The sequence below is a fragment of the Scardinius erythrophthalmus genome (genome assembly GCF_964197995.2).
Source record: "Scardinius erythrophthalmus genome assembly, chromosome: 6".
Lineage (NCBI taxonomy): Eukaryota > Metazoa > Chordata > Actinopteri > Cypriniformes > Leuciscidae > Scardinius > Scardinius erythrophthalmus.
The window spans coordinates 34,529,874-34,552,755 of record NC_138226.1 but is presented as its reverse complement, the minus strand read 5'-3'; positions in this window follow the sequence as shown (position 1 = coordinate 34,552,755).

Sequence of the window (22,882 nt, the reverse complement as noted above, 5' to 3'; positions counted from 1 at the left end):
TTATTATTATTCTGGACAAAGTTTGGCGCGTAATGCGCCCCGCACCGTTTGTCACAGACCCCTGAGTAAAGTGTCAAATCGACCGGCTCATTGAGGAGAGGTGTGCTATGACTTTTCTAAGCGATCGGGTGTACGATGTTCGCACAGCGGACGAAAAAGCGGCCAAAAAAGTCCCCATTGACTTTACATTGGGCATTCTAAAAATATTTGAATCCCAACCGACGTTTTCACACACACACCACTCCAAAGGGCCTGACAGCCCTGCGTCTCTCCCTCTCTCTCTCCCTCAGAGGATTTATATTATCAAGCAGCCAATAAGTAATGGCCTAAAATCTTCATAGCCACACCCTAGCAACCAGTTTTAGCACCCTAGCAACCACTAAGAGCTCCCTAGCAACCACCCTAAACCAAAAAAAATTTTTTTTTACATTTTTTTGTATTTTTTAACGCAATATTACACTCGTGGCCTTGCGATATTGCTCCATGCTTGTGCCTATTCAGCCATAGGCACGAGGCCGCAGGCCGAGTGCCGTACTGAAGGCACTCGTTATTAAAGATTTTAATAACTCTATAAAAACTCCATAGTAACCATCTTTGACAACTACCAACCACCTAGTAACAAAATAGCAACTACCAAAAATACCTTAGCAACCATCCTGAACACCCTAGCAACGTCTAGAAACGCTCTAGTAGATCATAGAAACACCAAGGTGGTCTCGTTTCACTCAGGGCATCAAATGGCCAATCATGAATCACCTCAACACTTCCTAGCCCCTCCCTAGCAACCATTGTCGAGCACCTTAGCAACCAAAATCCTAGAGGGATATCTTCTATTCTGAATGTCACAGAGGCATGGAAGTTGGTTTATATCATTCATAGTAACAAAAAGCCTTTGCAGTTTCATCAATGGCAGCTGTCAAGCAACTCCATAGCAACCAAACAGATTACCCTAGCAACCAAAATTCAAAGAGGGATATCTTCCATTCTGAATGTCACAGAGGCATGGGAGTTTGTTTATGTCATTCATACTGAAAAGCAGCCTTTGGAGTTCATCATTAGCAGCTGCCAAGCCACTCCATAGCAACCAAACAGAGTACCCTAGCAACTATTTAGCAAGGCCTATATCTCTGTATCAGAGCATCGTATAGAGATGGGGGAAGGTTTATATAATTCAATATTGACAAGAAGCCTTTGGAGTTTCATGATTGGCAGCTGCCAAGCCACTCCCTAGCAACCAATCATAGTACCCTAGCAACCAAAATCCAAAGAGGGATATCTTCCAGTCTGAATGTCACAGAGGCATGGGAGTTGGTTTATATCCTTCATAGTAACAAAAAGCCGTTGCAGTTTCATCAATGGCAGCTGTCAAGCAACTCCATAGCAACCAAACAGATTACCCTAGCAACCAAAATTCAAAGAGGGATATCTTCCATTCTGAATGTCACAGAGGCATGGGAGTTGGTTTATGTCATTCATACTGACAAGAAGCCTTTGGTGTTTCATGATTGGCAGCTGCCAAGCAACTCCATAACAACCAAACAGAGTACCCTAGCAACCAAAATCCAAACAGGGATCTCTTCCATTCTGAATGTCACAGAGGCATGGGAGTTGGTTTATATCATTCATACTGACAAGAAACCTTTGGAATTTCATCATTGGCAGCTGCCAAGTAACTCCATAGCAACCAAACAGAGTACCCTAGTAACCAAAATCCAAAGAGGGATATCTTCCATTCTGAAAGTCACACAGGCATGGGAGTTGGTTTATATCATTCATTATGACAAGCAGCCTTTGGAGTTTTATGATTGGCACCTGCCAAGTCACTCCCTTGCAACCAAACAGAGGACCCTAGCAACCAAATTCCAAAGAGGGATATCTTCCATTCTGAATGTCACAGAGGCATGGGAGTTGGTTTAAATCATTTATACTGACAATCAGCCTTTGGAGTTTCATCATTGGCACCTGCCAAGTCACTCCCTGGCAACCAAACAGAGGACCCTAGCAACCGTTTATCATGACCCATGTCTCTGCATCAGAACATCACATAGAGATGGGGGTTGGCTCTTTTGTTTTGGTTGGGAAACTGTCTGTAACTATCACCATGGTAACTGATTTCACACCCTAGCAGCCGTTTAGAGCCACCTAGCAACCATATTGCAACATATAGAAGCCATATTTCAGCTCCACAACATTGTACAGACATGGTTGTTGGCTCGAATGCAATCATGTACAACACCCTAGCAACCAAGTGGAGAGTTTTGCCACTGCAAGCACCACTTCACATTTTCTTCAGGAAATGTACATTCTAGTTATTCTTATTATTATTATTCTGGACAAAGTTTGGCGCGAAACTCGCCCCGCACCGTTTGTCACAGACCCCTGAGTGAAGTGTCAAATCGACCGGCTCATTGAGGAGAGGTGTGCTATGACTTTTCTAAGCGATCGGGTGTACGATGTTCGCACAGCGGACGAAAAAGCGGCCAAAAAAGTCCCCATTGACTTTACATTGGGCATTCTAAAAATATTTGAATCCCAACCGACGTTTTCACACACACAGACTCCAAAGGGCCTGACACCCCTGCGTCTCTCCCTCTCTCTCTCCCTCAGAGGATTATATTATCAAGCAGCCAATAAGTAATGGCCTAAAATCTTCATAGCCACACCCTAGCAACCAGTTTTAGCACCCTAGCAACCACTAAGAGCTCTCTAGCAACCACCCTAAACCAAAAAAAATTTTTTTTTACATTTTTTTGTATTTTTTAACGCAATATTACACTCGTGGCCTTGCGATATTGCTCCATGCTTGTGCCTATTCAGCCATAGGCACGAGGCCGCAGGCCGAGTGCCATACTGAAGGCACTCGTTATTAAAGATTTTAATAACTCTATAAAAACTCCATAGTAACCATCTTTGACAACTACCAACCACCTAGTAACAAAATAGCAACTACCAAAAATACCTTAGCAACCATCCTGAACACCCTAGCAACGTCTAGAAACGCTCTAGTAGATCATAGAAACACCAAGGTGGTCTCGTTTCACTCAGGGCATCAAATGGCCAATCATGAATCACCTCAACACTTCCTAGCCCCTACCTAGCAACCATTGTCGAGCACCTTAGCAACCAAAATCCTAGAGGGATATCTTCTATTCTGAATGTCACAGAGGCATGGAAGTTGGTTTATATCATTCATAGTAACAAAAAGCCTTTGCAGTTTCATCAATGGCAGCTGTCAAGCAACTCCATAGCAACCAAACAGATTACCCTAGCAACCAAAATTCAAAGAGGGATATCTTCCATTCTGAATGTCACAGAGGCATGGGAGTTTGTTTATGTCATTCATACTGAAAAGCAGCCTTTGGAGTTCATCATTAGCAGCTGCCAAGCCACTCCATAGCAACCAAACAGAGTACCCTAGCAACTATTTAGCAAGACCTATATCTCTGTATCAGAGCATCGTATAGAGATGGGGGAAGGTTTATATAATTCAATATTGACAAGAAGCCTTTGGAGTTTCATGATTGGCAGCTGCCAAGCCATTCCCTAGCAACCAATCATAGTACCCTAGCAACCAAAATTCAAAGAGGGATATCTTCCAGTCTGAATGTCACAGAGGCATGGGGGTTGGTTTTATATCATTCATAGTAACAAAAAGCCGTTGCAGTTTCATCAATGGCAGCTGTCAAGCAACTCCATAGCAACCAAACAGATTACCCTAGCAACCAAAATTCAAAGAGGGATATCTTCCATTCTGAATGTCACAGAGGCATGGGAGTTGGTTTATGTCATTCATACTGACAAGAAGCCTTTGGTGTTTCATGATTGGCAGCTGCCAAGCAACTCCATAACAACCAAACAGAGTACCCTAGCAACCAAAATCCAAAGAGGGATCTCTTCCATTCTGAATGTCACAGAGGCATGGGAGTTGGTTTATATCATTCATACTGACAAGAAACCTTTGGAATTTCATCATTGGCAGCTGCCAAGTAACTCCATAGCAACCAAACAGAGTACCCTAGTAACCAAAATCCAAAGAGGGATATCTTCCATTCTGAAAGTCACACAGGCATGGGAGTTGGTTTATATCATTCATAATGACAAGCAGCCTTTGGAGTTTTATGATTGGCACCTGCCAAGTCACTCCCTTGCAACCAAACAGAGGACCCTAGCAACCAAATTCCAAAGAGGGATATCTTCCATTCTGAATGTCACAGAGGCATGGGAGTTGGTTTAAATCATTTATACTGACAATCAGCCTTTGGAGTTTCATCATTGGCACCTGCCAAGTCACTCCCTGGCAACCAAACAGAGGACCCTAGCAACCGTTTATCATGACCCATGTCTCTGCATCAGAACATCACATAGAGATGGGGGTTGGCTCTTTTGTTTTGGTTGGGAAACTGTCTGTAACTATCACCATGGTAACTGATTTCACACCCTAGCAACCGTTTAGAGCCACCTAGCAACCATATTGCAACATATAGAAGCCATATTTCAGCTCCACAACATTGTACAGACATGGTTGTTGGCTCGAATGCAATCATGTACAACACCCTAGCAACCAAGTGGAGAGTTTTGCCACTGCAAGCACCACTTCACATTTTCTTCAGGAAATGTACATTCTAGTTATTATTCTTATTTTTATTCTGGACAAAGTTTGGCGCGTAACTCTTCCCGCACCGTTTGTCTCAGACCCCTGAGTGAGGTGTCAAATCGACCGGCTCATTGAGGAGAGGTGTGCTATGACTTTTATAAGCGATCGGGGGTGCGATGTTTGCCCCAGGGGCGAAAAAGCGGCCAAAAAAGTCCCATAGACTTAACATTGCGACAAACTTTGACGACTCCTAGCTCAGAGCGAGGATTTCACATAAACTTGTGATTTGCCACATTTGAAGAGGCTGACAGGCTCTGTAAGAACATACCTCACAATGGGGTAAAAGTTGTAGCCCTGGGGGGCAGAAGCTGCCCAAAGTTGCCCCATTGACTTACTATGGGGAAGGAACATCCTGTGAAACTCACATGCTTTTCCTACTATGGTAAATTGCATAGGGATTTTGTATTGAACATAGCTCCTGATCACAGTGTCATAGAGACAAGGGGGCGAGCTCATTTTACTCAGACGACCAATCAGTCTCTCAGGATCATTGTGAAGCTATCAAGCCACGCCCTAGCAACCATTTAGAGCCCCTTAGCAACAAGTTCCATAGACTTCCATTGAAAGAGTTCAAAGAGATATCTCCAGACTGAATTGTCATAGAAACATGGGGGTGGTCTCATTTGACTCGTGGCAGCAAACAGCCAATCATGAATCACCTCAACACTTCTTAGCCCCTCCCTAGCAACCATTGTCGAACACCTTAGCAACCAAAATCCAAAGAGGGATATCTTCCATTATGAATATCACAGAGGCATGGGAGTTGGTTTATATCATTCATAGTGACAAGAAGCTTTTGCAGTTTCATAATTGGCATCTGCCAAGCCACTCTATAGCAACCAAACAGAGTACCTTAGCAACCAAAATCCAAAGAGGGATATCTGCCATTCTGAATGTCACAGAGAAATGGGAGATGGTTTATATCATTCATAGTGACAAGAAGCCTTTGGAATTGCATCATTGGCAACTGCCAAGCCACTCCCTAGCAACCAAACAGAGTACCCTAGCAACCGTTTAGCAAAACGAATATCTCTGTATCAGAACATCGTATAGAGATTGGAGTTGGTTTATATCATTCATACTGACAAGCAGCCTTTGAAGTTTCATGATTGGCAGCTGCCAAGCCACTCCCTAGCAACCAACAGAGTACCCTAGCAACCAAAATACAAAGAGGGATATCTTCCATTCTGAATGTCACAGAGGCATGGGAGTTGGTTTATATAATTCATAATGACAAGAAGCCTTTGCAGTTTCATCAGTGGCAGCTGCCAAGCCACTCCCTAGCAACCAAACAGAGTATCCTAGCAACCAAAATCCAAAGAGGGATATCTTCCATTCTGAATGTCACAGAGGCATGGGAGTTGGTTTATATCATTCATAGTGACAAGAAGCCTTTGGAATTGCATCATTGGCAGCTGCCAAGTAACTCCATAGCAACCAAACAGAGTACCCTAGCAACCAAAACCCAAAGAGGCATATCTTCCATTCTGAATGTCGCAGAGGCATGGGAGTTGGTTTATATCATTCATACTGACAAGCAGCCTTTGGAGTTTCATGATTGGCAGCTGACAAGCCACTCCCTAGCAACCAAACAGAGTACCCTAGCAACCAATATCCAAAGAGGGATATCTTCCATTCTGTATGTCGCAGAGGCATGAGAGTTGGATTATATCATTCATACTGACAAGCAGCCTTTGGAGTTTCATGATTGGCAGCTGCCACGCTACTCCCTAGCAACCAAACAGAGTACCCTAGCAACCGTTTAGCAAAACGTATATCTCTGCATCAGAACATCGTATAGAGATGGGAGTTGGTTTATATCATTCATACTGACAAGAAGCCTTTGCAGTTTCATCATCAGCAGCTGCCAAGCAACTCCATAGCAACCAAACAGAGTACCCTAGCAACCATTTTACAAGACCTACATCTCTGCATCAGAATATTGTATAGAGATGGGGGTTGGCTCATTAGTTTCAGTTGTAAAACAGTCTGTAAATATCACCATGGTAACTGTGTATTCACACCCTAGCAACCATTTAGAGCCACCTAGCAACCATATTGCAACATATAGAAGCCATATTTCAGCTCCACAACATCGTACAGACATGGTTGTTGGCTCGTATGCAATCATGTACAACACCCTAGCAACCGAGTGGAGAGTTTTGCCACTGCAAGCACCATTTCACATTTTCTTCAGGAAATGTACATTCTAGTTATTATTCTTATTTTTATTCTGGACAAAGTTTGGCGCGTAACTCGTCCCGCACCGTTTGTCTCAGACCCCTGAGTGAGGTGTCAAATCGACCGGCTCATTGAGGAGAGGTGTGCTATGACTTTTATAAGCGATCGGGGGTGCGATGTTTGCCCCAGGGGCGAAAAAGCGGCCAAAAAAGTCCCATAGACTTAACATTGCGACAAACTTTGACGACTCCTAGCTCAGAGCGAGGATTTCACATAAACTTGTGATTTGCCACATTTGAAGAGGCTGACAGGCTCTGTAAGAACATACCTCACAATGGGGTAAAAGTTGTAGCCCTGGGGGGCAGAAGCTGCCCAAAGTTGCCCCATTGACTTACTATGGGGAAGGAACATCCTGTGAAACTCACATGCTTTTCCTACTATGGTAAATTGCATAGGGATTTTGTATTGAACATAGCTCCTGATCACAGTGTCATAGAGACAAGGGGGCGAGCTCATTTTACTCAGACGACCAATCAGTCTCTCAGGATCATTGTGAAGCTATCAAGCCACGCCCTAGCAACCATTTAGAGCCCCTTAGCAACAAGTTCCATAGACTTCCATTGAAAGAGTTCAAAGAGATATCTCCAGACTGAATTGTCATAGAAACATGGGGGTGGTCTCATTTGACTCGTGGCAGCAAACAGCCAATCATGAATCACCTCAACACTTCTTAGCCCCTCCCTAGCAACCATTGTCGAACACCTTAGCAACCAAAATCCAAAGAGGGATATCTTCCATTATAAATATATCACAGAGGCATGGGAGTTGGTTTATATCATTCATAGTGACAAGAAGCTTTTGCAGTTTCATAATTGGCATCTGCCAAGCCACTCTATAGCAACCAAACAGAGTACCTTAGCAACCAAAATCCAAAGAGGGATATCTGCCATTCTGAATGTCACAGAGAAATGGGAGATGGTTTATATCATTCATAGTGACAAGAAGCCTTTGGAATTGCATCATTGGCAACTGCCAAGCCACTCCCTAGCAACCAAACAGAGTACCCTAGCAACCGTTTAGCAAAACGAATATCTCTGTATCAGAACATCGTATAGAGATTGGAGTTGGTTTATATCATTCATACTGACAAGCAGCCTTTGAAGTTTCATGATTGGCAGCTGCCAAGCCACTCCCTAGCAACCAACAGAGTACCCTAGCAACCAAAATACAAAGAGGGATATCTTCCATTCTGAATGTCACAGAGGCATGGGAGTTGGTTTATATAATTCATAATGACAAGAAGCCTTTGCAGTTTCATCAGTGGCAGCTGCCAAGCCACTCCCTAGCAACCAAACAGAGTATCCTAGCAACCAAAATCCAAAGAGGGATATCTTCCATTCTGAATGTCACAGAGGCATGGGAGTTGGTTTATATCATTCATAGTGACAAGAAGCCTTTGGAATTGCATCATTGGCAGCTGCCAAGTAACTCCATAGCAACCAAACAGAGTACCCTAGCAACCAAAACCCAAAGAGGCATATCTTCCATTCTGAATGTCGCAGAGGCATGGGAGTTGGTTTATATCATTCATACTGACAAGCAGCCTTTGGAGTTTCATGATTGGCAGCTGACAAGCCACTCCCTAGCAACCAAACAGAGTACCCTAGCAACCAATATCCAAAGAGGGATATCTTCCATTCTGTATGTCGCAGAGGCATGAGAGTTGGATTATATCATTCATACTGACAAGCAGCCTTTGGAGTTTCATGATTGGCAGCTGCCACGCTACTCCCTAGCAACCAAACAGAGTACCCTAGCAACCGTTTAGCAAAACGTATATCTCTGCATCAGAACATCGTATAGAGATGGGAGTTGGTTTATATCATTCATACTGACAAGAAGCCTTTGCAGGTTCATCATCAGCAGCTGCCAAGCAACTCCATAGCAACCAAACAGAGTACCCTAGCAACCATTTTACAAGACCTACATCTCTGCATCAGAATATTGTATAGAGATGGGGGTTGGCTCATTAGTTTCAGTTGTAAAACAGTCTGTAAATATCACCATGGTAACTGTGTATTCACACCCTAGCAACCATTTAGAGCCACCTAGCAACCATATTGCAACATATAGAAGCCATATTTCAGCTCCACAACATCGTACAGACATGGTTGTTGGCTCGTATGCAATCATGTACAACACCCTAGCAACCGAGCGGAGAGTTTTGCCACTGCAAGCACCATTTCACATTTTCTTCAGGAAATGTACATTCTAGTTATTCTTCTTCTTCTTCTTATTGTTCTGGACAAAAGTTTGGCGCGTAACTCGCCCCGCACCGTTTGTCACAGACCCATGAATGAGGTGTCAAATCGACCGGCTTATTGAGGAGAGGTGTGCTATGACTTTTATAAGCGATAGGGGGTGCGGTGTTCGCCCCAGGGGCGAAAAAGCGCCCCAAAAAGTTCCATTGACTTAACATTGCGACGAACTTTGAGCACTCATAGCTCTGAGCGAGGATTTTGCAGAAACGTGTGATTTGCCACATTTGAAGAGGCTGACAGGCTCTGTAAGAACATACCTCACAATGGGGTAAAAGTTGCACCCCTGTGGGGCAGGAGCGTCCCAAAGTTGTCCCATTGACTTACTATGGGGAAGGAATGTCCCGTGAAACACACATGCTTTTCCTACTATGGTAAATTGCATAGGGATTTTGTAATGAACGTAGCTCTGGATCACAGTGTCATAGAGACAAGGGGGAGGGCTCATCTTACTCAGATGACCAATCAGTCTCTCAGGATCATTGTGAAGCTATCAAGCCACGCCCTAGCAACCATTTAGAGCACCTTAGCAACAAGTCCCATAGACTTCCATTGAAAGAGATCAAAGGGATATCTCAGGACTGAATTGTCATAGAAACATGGGGGTGGTCTCATTTGACTCGGGGCAGCAAACAGCCAATCATGAATCACCTCAACACTTCCTAGCCCCTCCCTAGCAACCATTGTCGAGCACCTTAGCAACCAAAATTCATAGAGAGATATCTTCTATTCTGAATGTCACAGAGGCATGGGAGTTGGTTTATATCATACATACTGACAAGCAGCCTTTGGAGTTTCATGATTGGCAGCTGCCAAGCCACTCCCTAGCAACCAAACAGAGTACCCTAGCAACCATTTTGCAAGACCTATATCTCTGCATCAGAACATCATAAATAGATGGGGTTAACACAAGTTTGACTCAGGGCAGCAAACGGCCAATCATAAATCACCTCAACACTTCCTAGCCCCTCCCTAGCAACCATTGTCGAGCACCTTAGCAACAACAATCCAAAGAGGGATATCTTCTATTCTGAATGTCACAGAGGCATGGGAGTTGGTTTATATCATACATACTGACAAGCAGCCTTTGGAGTTTCATGATTGGCAGCTGCCAAGCCACTCCCTAGCAACCAAACAGAGTACCCTAGCAACCATTTTGCAAGACCTATATCTCTGCATCAGAACATCATAAAGAGATGGGGTTAACACAAGTTTGACTCAGGGCAGCAAACGGCCAATCATAAATCACCTCAACACTTCCTAGCCCCTCCCTAGCAACCATTGTCGAGCACCTTAGCAACAACAATCCAAAGAGGGATATCTTCTATTCTGAATGTCACAGAGGCATGGGAGTTGGTTTATATCATACATACTGACAAGCAGCCTTTGGAGTTTCATGATTGGCAGCTGCCAAGCCACTCCCTAGCAACCAAACAGAGTACCCTAGCAACCATTTTGCAAGACCTATATCTCTGCATCAGAACATCATAAAGAGATGGGGTTAACACAAGTTTGACTCAGGGCAGCAAACGGCCAATCATAAATCACCTCAACACTTCCTAGCCCCTCCCTAGCAACCATTGTCGAGCACCTTAGCAACAACAATCCAAAGAGGGATATCTTCCATTCTGAATGTCACAGAGGCATGGGAGTTGGTTTATATCATTCATAGTGACAAGAAGCCTTTGGAATTGCATCATTGCCAGGTGCCAAGTAACTCCATAGCAACCAAAAAGAGTACCCTAGCAACCAAAATCCAAAGAGGCATATCTTACATTCTGAATGTCACAGAGGCATGGGAGTTGGATTATATAATTCATAATGACAAGAAGCCTTTGGAATTTCATCATTGACAGCTGACAAGCCACTCCCTAGCAACCAAACAGAGTACCCTAGCAACCAAAATCCAAAGAGGCATATCTTCCATTCTGAATGTCGCAGAGGCATGGGAGTTGGTTTATATCATTCATAGTGACAAGAAGCCTTTGGAGTTTCATGATTGGCAGCTGACAAGCCACTCGCTAGTAACCAAATAGAGTACCCTAGCAACCGTTTAGCAAAACGTATATCTCTGCATCAGAACATCGTATAGAGATGGGAGTTGGTTTATATCATTCATGCTAACAAGAAGCCTTTGTAGTTTCATCATTAGCAGCTGACAAGCATCTCCATAGCAACCAAACAGAGTACCCTAGCAACCATTTTACAAGACCTACATCTCTGCATCAGAATATTGTATAGAGATGGGGGTTGGCTCATTAGTTTCAGTTGTAAAACAGCCTGTAAATATCACCATGGTAACTGTGTATTCACACCCTAGCAACCATTTAGAGCCACCTAGCAACCATATTGCAACATATAGAAGCCATATTTCAGCTCCACAACATCGTACAGACATGGTTGTTGGCTCGAATGCAAACATGTACAACACCCTAGCAACCGAGTGGCGAGTTTTGCCACTGCAAGCACCACTTCACATTTTCTTCAGGAAATGTACATTCTAGTTATTAATGGTGCTTGCTGAAAGCAAGGCATCATTAGTGTTCTCTTGCATACTTATTATTATTCTTATTTTTATTCTGGACAAAGTTTGGCGCGTAACTCGTCCCGCACCGTTTGTCTCAGACCCCTGAGTGAGGTGTCAAATCGACCGGCTCATTGAGGAGAGGTGTGCTATGACTTTTATAAGCGATCGGGGGTGCGATGTTTGCCCCAGGGGCGAAAAAGCGGCCAAAAAAGTCCCATAGACTTAACATTGCGACAAACTTTGACGACTCCTAGCTCAGAGCAAGGATTTCACATAAACTTGTGATTTGCCACATTTGAAGAGGCTGACAGGCTCTGTAAGAACATACCTCACAATGGGGTAAAAGTTGTAGCCCTGGGGGGCAGAAGCTGCCCAAAGTTGCCCCATTGACTTACTATGGGGAAGGAACATCCTGTGAAACTCACATGCTTTTCCTACTATGGTAAATTGCATAGGGATTTTGTATTGAACATAGCTCCTGATCACAGTGTCATAGAGACAAGGGGGCGAGCTCATTTTACTCAGACGACCAATCAGTCTCTCAGGATCATTGTGAAGCTATCAAGCCACGCCCTAGCAACCATTTAGAGCCCCTTAGCAACAAGTTCCATAGACTTCCATTGAAAGAGTTCAAAGAGATATCTCCAGACTGAATTGTCATAGAAACATGGGGGTGGTCTCATTTGACTCGTGGCAGCAAACAGCCAATCATGAATCACCTCAACACTTCTTAGCCCCTCCCTAGCAACCATTGTCGAACACCTTAGCAACCAAAATCCAAAGAGGGATATCTTCCATTATGAATATCACAGAGGCATGGGAGTTGGTTTATATCATTAATAGTGACAAGAAGCTTTTGCAGTTTCATAATTGGCATCTGCCAAGCCACTCTATAGCAACCAAACAGAGTACCTTAGCAACCAAAATCCAAAGAGGGATATCTGCCATTCTGAATGTCACAGAGAAATGGGAGATGGTTTATATCATTCATAGTGACAAGAAGCCTTTGGAATTGCATCATTGGCAACTGCCAAGCCACTCCCTAGCAACCAAACAGAGTACCCTAGCAACCGTTTAGCAAAACGAATATCTCTGTATCAGAACATCGTATAGAGATTGGAGTTGGTTTATATCATTCATACTGACAAGCAGCCTTTGAAGTTTCATGATTGGCAGCTGCCAAGCCACTCCCTAGCAACCAACAGAGTACCCTAGCAACCAAAATACAAAGAGGGATATCTTCCATTCTGAATGTCACAGAGGCATGGGAGTTGGTTTATATAATTCATAATGACAAGAAGCCTTTGCAGTTTCATCAGTGGCAGCTGCCAAGCCACTCCCTAGCAACCAAACAGAGTATCCTAGCAACCAAAATCCAAAGAGGGATATCTTCCATTCTGAATGTCACAGAGGCATGGGAGTTGGTTTATATCATTCATAGTGACAAGAAGCCTTTGGAATTGCATCATTGGCAGCTGCCAAGTAACTCCATAGCAACCAAACAGAGTACCCTAGCAACCAAAACCCAAAGAGGCATATCTTCCATTCTGAATGTCGCAGAGGCATGGGAGTTGGTTTATATCATTCATACTGACAAGCAGCCTTTGGAGTTTCATGATTGGCAGCTGACAAGCCACTCCCTAGCAACCAAACAGAGTACCCTAGCAACCAATATCCAAAGAGGGATATCTTCCATTCTGTATGTCGCAGAGGCATGAGAGTTGGATTATATCATTCATACTGACAAGCAGCCTTTGGAGTTTCATGATTGGCAGCTGCCACGCTACTCCCTAGCAACCAAACAGAGTACCCTAGCAACCGTTTAGCAAAACGTATATCTCTGCATCAGAACATCGTATAGAGATGGGAGTTGGTTTATATCATTCATACTGACAAGAAGCCTTTGCAGTTTCATCATCAGCAGCTGCCAAGCAACTCCATAGCAACCAAACAGAGTACCCTAGCAACCATTTTACAAGACCTACATCTCTGCATCAGAATATTGTATAGAGATGGGGGTTGGCTCATTAGTTTCAGTTGTAAAACAGTCTGTAAATATCACCATGGTAACTGTGTATTCACACCCTAGCAACCATTTAGAGCCACCTAGCAACCATATTGCAACATATAGAAGCCATATTTCAGCTCCACAACATCGTACAGACATGGTTGTTGGCTCGTATGCAATCATGTACAACACCCTAGCAACCGAGTGGAGAGTTTTGCCACTGCAAGCACCATTTCACATTTTCTTCAGGAAATGTACATTCTAGTTCTTTTTATTATTATTCTTCCACACAAAAGTTTGGCGCGAAACTCGCCCCGCACCGTTTGTCACAGACCCCTGAGTGAGGCGTCAAATCGAGCGGCTCATTGAGGAGAGGTGTGCTATGACTTTTCTAAGCGATCGGGTGTACGATGTTCGCACAGCGGACGAAAAAGCGGCCAAAAAAGTCCCATTGACTTTACATTGGGAGTTCTAAAAAATATTTGAATCCCAACCGACGTTTTCACACACACAGACTCCAAAGGGCCTGACACCCCTGCATCTCTCCCTCTCTCTCTCCCTAAGAGGATTTATATTATCAAGCAGCCAATAAGTAATGGCCTAAAATCTTCATAGCCACACCCTAGCAACCAGTTTCAGCACCCTAGCAACCACTAAGAGCTCCCTAGCAACCACCCTAAACCAAAAAAAAATATTTTTTTTATTTTTTATTATTTTTTAAAGCAATTTTACTCTCATGGCCTTGCGATATTGCTCCATGCTTGTGCCTATTCGGCCATAGGCACGAGGCCGCAGGCCGAGTGCCGTACTGAAGGCACTCCTTATTAAAGATTTTAAGAACTCTATAAAAACTCCATAGTAACCATATTTGACAACTACCAACCACCTAGTAACACCATAGCAACTAATAAAAATACCTTAGCAACCACCCTGAACACCCTAGTAACGTCTAGAAATGCTCTAGTAACCACCAAAAAACTCTAGCAACCACCCAGAACACCCTAGCAACTGCCTAGCAACCACCCAGAACACCTAGCAACTGCCTAGTAACCACCCAGAACACCCTAGCAACTGCCTAGCAACGCCCTAGCATCCACCCAGAATACCATAGCAACTGCCTAGCAACACCATAGCAACCACCCAGAACACCCTAGCAACGCCCTAGCAACCACCAAGATTACCCTAGCAACTGCCTAGCAACCACCCAGAACACCCTAGCAACCACCTGGCAACAGCATCTTGCTAAAAACATGCTAGCAACATGCTAATCATCATAGCATCATGCTAGCAAACATGCTAATCATGCTAGCAACATGCTAATCAAGCTAGCATCATGCTAATCAAGCTAGCATCATGCTACTAGCATGCTAATCAAGCTAATATCATGCTAGCAACATGCTAATCATGCTAGCAACATGCTAATCATGCTAGCATCATGCTAGCAACATGCTAATCAAGCTAGCATAATGCTAGTAGCATGCTAATCAAGCTAGTATCATGTTAACAACATGCTAATCATGCTAGCAACATGCTAATCAAGCTAGCATCATGCTAACAACATGCTAATCATGGTAGCATCATGCTACCAACATGCTAATCATGTTAGCATCTAGCTAAAAACATGCTAGCAACATGCTAATCATGCTAGCATCATGCTAACAACATGCTAATCAAGCTAGCAAAATGCTAGCAGCATGCTAATCATGTTAGCATATACCTAAAAACATGCTAGCAAAATGCTAATCATGCTAGCATCTTGTTAAAATCATGCTAGTAACATGCTAATCATGCTAGCACCATGCTACCAACATGCTAATCAAGCTAGCATCATGCTAACAACATGCTTATCAAGCTAGCACCATGCTACCAACATGCTTATCATGCTAGCATCATGCTAACAATATGCTAATCATGCTAGCATCATTCTAACGACATGTTAATCATAGTAAATCATGCTGGAATGTGGTAAATCGTAGTAAATCATCTTAGAAACATGGTAAATCGTGGTAAATGATGCTAAAATGTGGTATATTATGGTATCACAACATGTTAATTGTGTTAGCATCTGCCCAGTGGTGAATTTTGCCACTGCAAGCACCACTTCACATTTTCTTCAGGAAATGTACATTCTAGTTATTATTATTATTATTCTGGACAAAGTTTGGCGCGTAACTCGCCCCGCACCGTTGGTCTCAGACCCATGAATGAGGTGTCAAATCGACCGGCTCATTAAGGAGAGGTGTGCTATGACTTTTATAAGCGATCGGGGGTGCGATGTTCGCCCCAGGGGCGAAAAAGCGCCCAAAAAAGTCCCATTGACTTAACATTGCGACGAACTTTGACCACACGTAGCTCTGAGCGAGGATTTCGCAGAAATGTGTGATTTGCCACATTTGAAGAGGCTGACAGGCTCTGTAAGAACATACCTCACAATGGGGTAAAAGTTGCACCCCTGGGGGGCAGGAGATGCCCAAAGTTGCCCCATTGATTTACTATGGGGAAGGAACGTCCCGTGAAACACACATGCTTTTCCTACTATGGTAAATTGCATAGGGACTTTGTATTGAACGTAGCTCTGGATCAAAGTGTCATAGAGACAAGGGGGAGGGCTCATTTTACTCAGATGACCAATCAGTCTCTCAGGATCATTGTGAAGCTATCAAGCCACGCCCTAGCAACCATTTAGAGCCCCTTAGCAACAAGTTCCATAGACTTCCATTGAAAGAGTTCAAAGAGATATCTCCAGACTTAATTGTCATAGAAACATGGGGGTGATCTCATTTGACTCGGGGCACCAAACAGCCAATCATGAATCCCCTCAACACTTCCAAGCCCCTCCCTAGCAACCATTGTCGCGCACCTTAGCAACCAAAATCCAAAGAGGGATATCTTCCATTCTGAATGTCACAGAGGCATGGGAGTTGGTTTATATCATTCATAGTGACAAGAAGCCTTTGGAGTTTCATGATTGGCAGCTGACAAGCCACTCCCTAGCAACCAAACAGAGTACCCTAGCAACCAATATCCAAAGAGGTATATCTTCCATTCTGAATGTCGCAGAGCCATGGGAGTTGGTTTATATCATTCATAGTGACAACAAGCCTTTGGAGTTTCATGATTGGCAGCTGACAAGCCACTCCATAGCAACCAAACAGAGTACCCTAGCAACCAAAATCCAAAGAGGGATATCTTCCATTCTGAATGTCGCAGAGGCATGGGAGTTGGTTTATATCATTCATATCGGCAAGCAGCCTTTGGAGTTTCATGACTGGCAGCTGACAAGCCACTCCCTAGCAACCAAACAGAGTACCCTAGCAACCAAAATCCAAAGAGGGATATCTTCCATTCTGAATGTCACAGAGGCATGGGAGTTGGTTTATATCATTCATACTGACAAGAAGCCTTTGGAGTTCCATCATTGGCAGCTGCCAAACCACTCCATAGCAACCAAACAGAGTACCCTAGCAACCAAAATCCAAAGAGGGATATCTTCCATTCTGAATGTCACAGAGGCATTGGAGTTGGTTTATATCGACAAGCAGCCTTTGAGTTTCATGATTGGCAGCTGCCAAGACACTCCCTAGCAACCAAACAGAGTACCCTAGCAACCAAAATCCAAAGAGGGATATCTTCCATTCTGAATGTCACAGAGGCATGGGAGTTGGTTTATATCATTCATACTGACAAGAAGCCTTTGGAGTTTCATCATTGGCAGCTGCCAAAGAACTCCATAGCAACCAAACAGAGTACCCTAGCAACCAAAATCCAAAGAGGGATATCTTCCATTCTGAATGTCACAGAGGCATTGGAGTTGGTTTATATCGACAAGCAGCCTTTGAGTTTCATGATTGGCAGCTGCCAAGACACTCCCTAGCAACCAAACAGAGTACCCTAGCAACCAAAATCCAAAGAGGGATATCTTCCATTCTGAATGTCACAGAGGCATGGGAGTTGTTTTTTTATATCATTCATAGTGACAAGAAGCCTTTGGAATTTCATCATTGGCAGCTGCCAAGTAACTCCATAGCAACCAAACAGAGTACCCTAGCAGCCAAAATCCAAAGAGGCATATCTTCCATTCTGAATGTCACAGAGGCATGGGACTTGGATTATTTCATTTATACTGACAAGCAGCCTTTGGAGTTTCATGATTGGCAGCTGCCAAGCTACTCCCTAGCAACCAAACAGAGTACCATAGCAACCGTTTAGCAAAACGTATATCTCTGCATCAGAACATCGTATAGAGATGGGAGTTGGTTTATATCATTCATACTGACAAGAAGCCTTTGCAGTTTCATCATTAGCAGCTGCCAAGCAACTCCATAGCAACCAAACAGAGTACCCTAGCAACCATTTTACAAGACCTACATCTCTGCATCAGAATATTGTTTAGAGATGGTGGTTGGCTCATTAGTTTCAGTTGTAAAACAGTCTGTAAATATCATCATGGTAACTGTGTATTCACACCCTAGCAACCAGTTAGAGCCACCTAGCAACCATATTGCAACATGTCGAAGCCATATTTCAGCTCCACAACATCGTACAGACATGGTTGTTGGCTCGTATGCAATCATGTACAACACCTTAGCAACCGAGTGGCGAGTTTTGCCACTGCAAGCACCACTTCACATTTTCTTCAGGAAATGTACATTCTAGTTATTATTATTATTCTGGACAACTTTTCGGCGCGTAATGCGCCCCACACCGTTTGTCTCAGACCCCTGAATGAGGCATCAAATCGACCGGCTCATTTAGGAGAGGTGTGCTATGACTTTTCTAAGCGATCGGGTGTACGATGTTCGCACAGCAGACGAAAAAGCGGCCAAAAAAGTCCCCATTGACTTTACATTGGGAGTTCTAAAAATATTTGAATCCCAACCGACGTTTTCACACACACAGACTCCAAAGGGCCTGACACCCCTACGTCTCTCCCTCTCTCTCTCCCTCAGAGGATTTATATTATCAAGCAGCCAATAAGTAATGGCCTAAAATCTTCATAGCCACACCCTAGCAACCAGTTTCAGCACCCTAGCAACCACTAAGAGCTCCCTAGCAACCACCCTAAAAATGTTTTTTTCATTTTTTTGTATTTTTTAACGCAATATTACACTCGTGGCCTTGCGATATTGCTCCATGCTTGTTGAGTGCCGTACTGAACCACCCAGAACACCCTATTCGGCCATAGGCACGAGGCCGCAGGCCGAGTGCCGTACTGAAGGCACTCTCAACCACCCAGAACACCATAGCAACTGCTTTTTTAAAAAAAATTAAAGCAATATTACACTCATGGCCTTGCGAAATTGCTCCATGCTTGTGCCTATTCAGCCATAGATTATAGATTATGCCGTACATAAGGCACTCGCAACCACCCAGAACACCTTAGCAACTGCCTAGCAACCACCAAGAAAACCTAGCAACTGCCTAGCAACCACCCAGAACACTCTAGCAACTGCCTAGCAACGCCCTAGCATCCACCCAGAATACCATAGCAACTGCCTAGCAACACCATAGCAACCACCCAGAACACCCTAGCAACCACCTAGCAACGCCCTAGCAACCACCAAGAATATCCTAGCAACTGCCTAGCAACCACCCAGAACACCTTAGCAACTGCCTAGCAACACCATAGCAACCACCCAGAACACCCTGGCAACCACCTAGCAACAGCATCTTGCTAAAAACATGCTAGCAACATGCTAATCATGCTAGCATCAAGCTAGCAACTGCCTAGCAACAACCAAGAAAACCTAGCAACTGCCTAGCAACCACCCAGAACACTCTAGCAACTGCCTAGCAACGCCCTAGCATCCACCCAGAATACCATAGCAACTGCCTAGCAACACCATAGCAAACACCAAGAACACCCTAGCAACCACCTAGCAACACCCTAGCAACCACCAAGAATACCCTAGCAACCGCCTAGCAACCAACCAGAACTGCTTAGCAACACCATAGCAACCGCCCAGAACACCCTAGCAAACACCTAGCAACTGCCTAGCAACCACCCAGAACACCCTAGCAACACCCTAGCAACCACCCAGAATACCATAGCAACTGCCTAGCAACCGCCTAGCAACCACCCAGAATACCATAGCAATTGCCTAGCAACCGCCTAGCAACCACCCAGAACACCCTAGAAACTGCCTAGCAATGCCCTAGCAACCACCCAGAATACCCTAGCAACTGCCTAGCAACACCCTAGCAACCACCCAGAATACCATAGCAACTGCCTAGCAACACCATAGCAACCACCCAGAACACCCTAGCAACCACCTAGCAACACCCTAGCAACCACCTAGCAACCAACCAGAACACCTTAGAAACTGCTTAGCAACACCATAGGAACCGCCCAGAACACCCTAGCAACCACCTAGCAACTGCCTAGCAACCACCAAGAAAACCTAGCAACTGCCTAGCAACCACCCAGAACACCCTAGCAACTGCCTAGCAACGCCCTAGCAACCACCCAGAATACCCTAGCAACTGCCTAGCAGCGCCCTAGCAACCACCCAGAACACCCTAGCAACCGTTTAGAGCCACAAATAAACCATATTGAAACATATAGAAGCTATATTTCAGCTCCACAACATTGTACAGACATGGTTGTTGGCTCGTATGCAATCATGTACAACACCCTTGCAACCGAGTGGAGAGTTTTGCCACTGCAAGCACCATTTCACATTTTCTTCAGGAAATGTACATTCTAGTTCTTCTTATTATTCTGGACAAAGTTTGGCGCGTAATGCGCCCCGCACCGTTTATCTCAGACCCCTGAGTGAGGTGTCAAATCGACCGGCTCATTGAGGAGAGGTGTGCTATGACTTTTCTAAGCGATCGGGTGTACGATGTCCGCATAGCGGACAAAAAAGCGGCCAAAAAAGTCCCATTGACTTAACATTGGGCATTCTAAAATATTTGAATCCCAACCGACGTTTTCACACACACAGACTCCAAAGGGCCTGACACCCCTGCGTCTCTCCCTCTCTCTCTCCCTCAGAGGATTTATATTATCAAGCAGCCAATAAGTAATGGCCTAAAATCTTCATAGCCACACCCTAGCAACCAGTTTTAGCACCCTAGCAACCACTAAGAGCTCCCTAGTAACCACCCTAAACATAAAAAAAAACATTTTTTTAATATTTGTTTATTTTTTAAAGCAATTTTACTCTCATGGCCTTGCGATATCGCTCCATGCTTGTGCCTATTCGGCCATAGGCACGAGGCCGCAGGCCGAGTGCCGTACTGAAGGCACTCGTTATTAAAGATTTTAAGAACTCTATAAAAACTCCATAGTAACCATCTTTGAAAACTACCAACCACCTAGTAACACCATAGCAACTACCAAAAATGCCTTAGCAACCACCCTGAACATCCTAGCAATGTCTAGAAATGCTCAAGTAATCACCAAAAATATAATAACAACCACCCAGAACACCCTAGCAACTGCCTAGCAACGCCCTAGACCCCACCCAGAACACCTTAGCAACTGCCTAGCAACACCGTAGCAACCACCCAGAACACCCTAGCAACCACCTGGCAACAACCCAGAACACCCTAGCAACTGCGTAGCAACCGCTTAGCAACCACCCAGAACACCCTAGCAACTGCCTAGCAACCACCCAGAACGCCTAGGAACCACCCAGAACACCCTGGCAACTGCCTAGCAAAGCCCTAACATCCACCCAGAATACCATAGCAACTGCCTAGCAACACCATAGCAACCACCCAGAACACCCTAGCAAATGCCTAGCAACGCCCTAGCAACCACCAAGAATACCCTAGCAACCGCCTAGCAACTACCCAGAATACCCTAGCAACCGCCTAGCAACACCATAGCAACCACCCAGAATACCCTAGCAACCGCCTAGCAACACCATAGCAACCACTCAAAATACCCTAGCAACTGTCTAGCAACGCCCTAGCAACCACACAGAATACCCTAGCAACTGCCTAGCAACGCCCTAGCAACCACCCAGAATACCCTAGCAACCGCCTAGCAACACCATAGCAACCACTCAGAATACCCTAGCAACTGCCTAGCAACGCCCTAGCAACCACCCAGAATACCCTAGCAACCGCCTAGCAACACCATAGCAACCACCCAGAATACCCTAGCAACCGCCTAGCAACACCATAGCAACCACTCAGAATACCCTAGCAACTGCCTAGCAACGCCCTAGCAACCACCCAGAATACCCTAGCAACCGCCTAGCAACACCATAGCAACCACCCAGAATACCCTAGCAACCGCCTAGCAACCACCCAGAACACCCTAGCAACTGCCTAGCAACGCCCTAGCAACCACCCAACAACTACCCAGAATACCCTAGCAACCGCCTAGCAACACCATAGCAACCACCCAGAATACCCTAGCAACCACCTAGCAACACCATAGCAACCACACAGAATACCCTAGCAACTGCCTAGCAATGCCCTAGCAACCTCACAGAATACCCTAGCAACCGCCTAGCAACACCATAGCAACCACTCAGAATACCATAGCAACTGCCTAGCAACGCCCTAGCAACCACCCAGAATACCCTAGCAACCGCCTAGCAACACGATAGCAACCACCCAGAATACCCTAGCAACTGCCTAGCAACACCCTAGCAACCACCAAGAATACCCTAGCAACCGCCTAGCAACACCATAGCAACCACCCAGAACACCCCAGCAACCGCCTAGCAACACCATAGCAACCACCCAGAACACCCTAGCAACTGCCTAGCAACGCCCTAGCAACCACACAGAACACCATAGCAACCACCTAGCAAAGCCCTAGCAACCACACAAAACACTCAAGCAACACCTTAGCAACCACCTGAACAACATGAATAAGCCATATCTCAGCACCAGAACGTCGTACAGACATGTTTGTTTGCTTGTATGCAATCATGTACCACACTCTAGCAACCGAGTGGCGAGTTTTGCCACTGCAAGCACCACTTCACATTTTCTTCAGGAAATGTACATTCTAGTTCTTCTTATTATTCTGGACAAAGTTTGGCGCGTAATGCGCCCCGCACCGTTTATCTCAGAACCCTGAGTGAGGTGTCAAATCGACCGGCACATTGAGGAGAGGTGTGCTATGACTATTATAAGCGAGCTGGTGTACGATGTTCGCACAGCGGACGAAAAAGTGGCCAAAAAAGTCCCATTGACTTAACATTGGGCATTCTAAAAAAATTCAAATC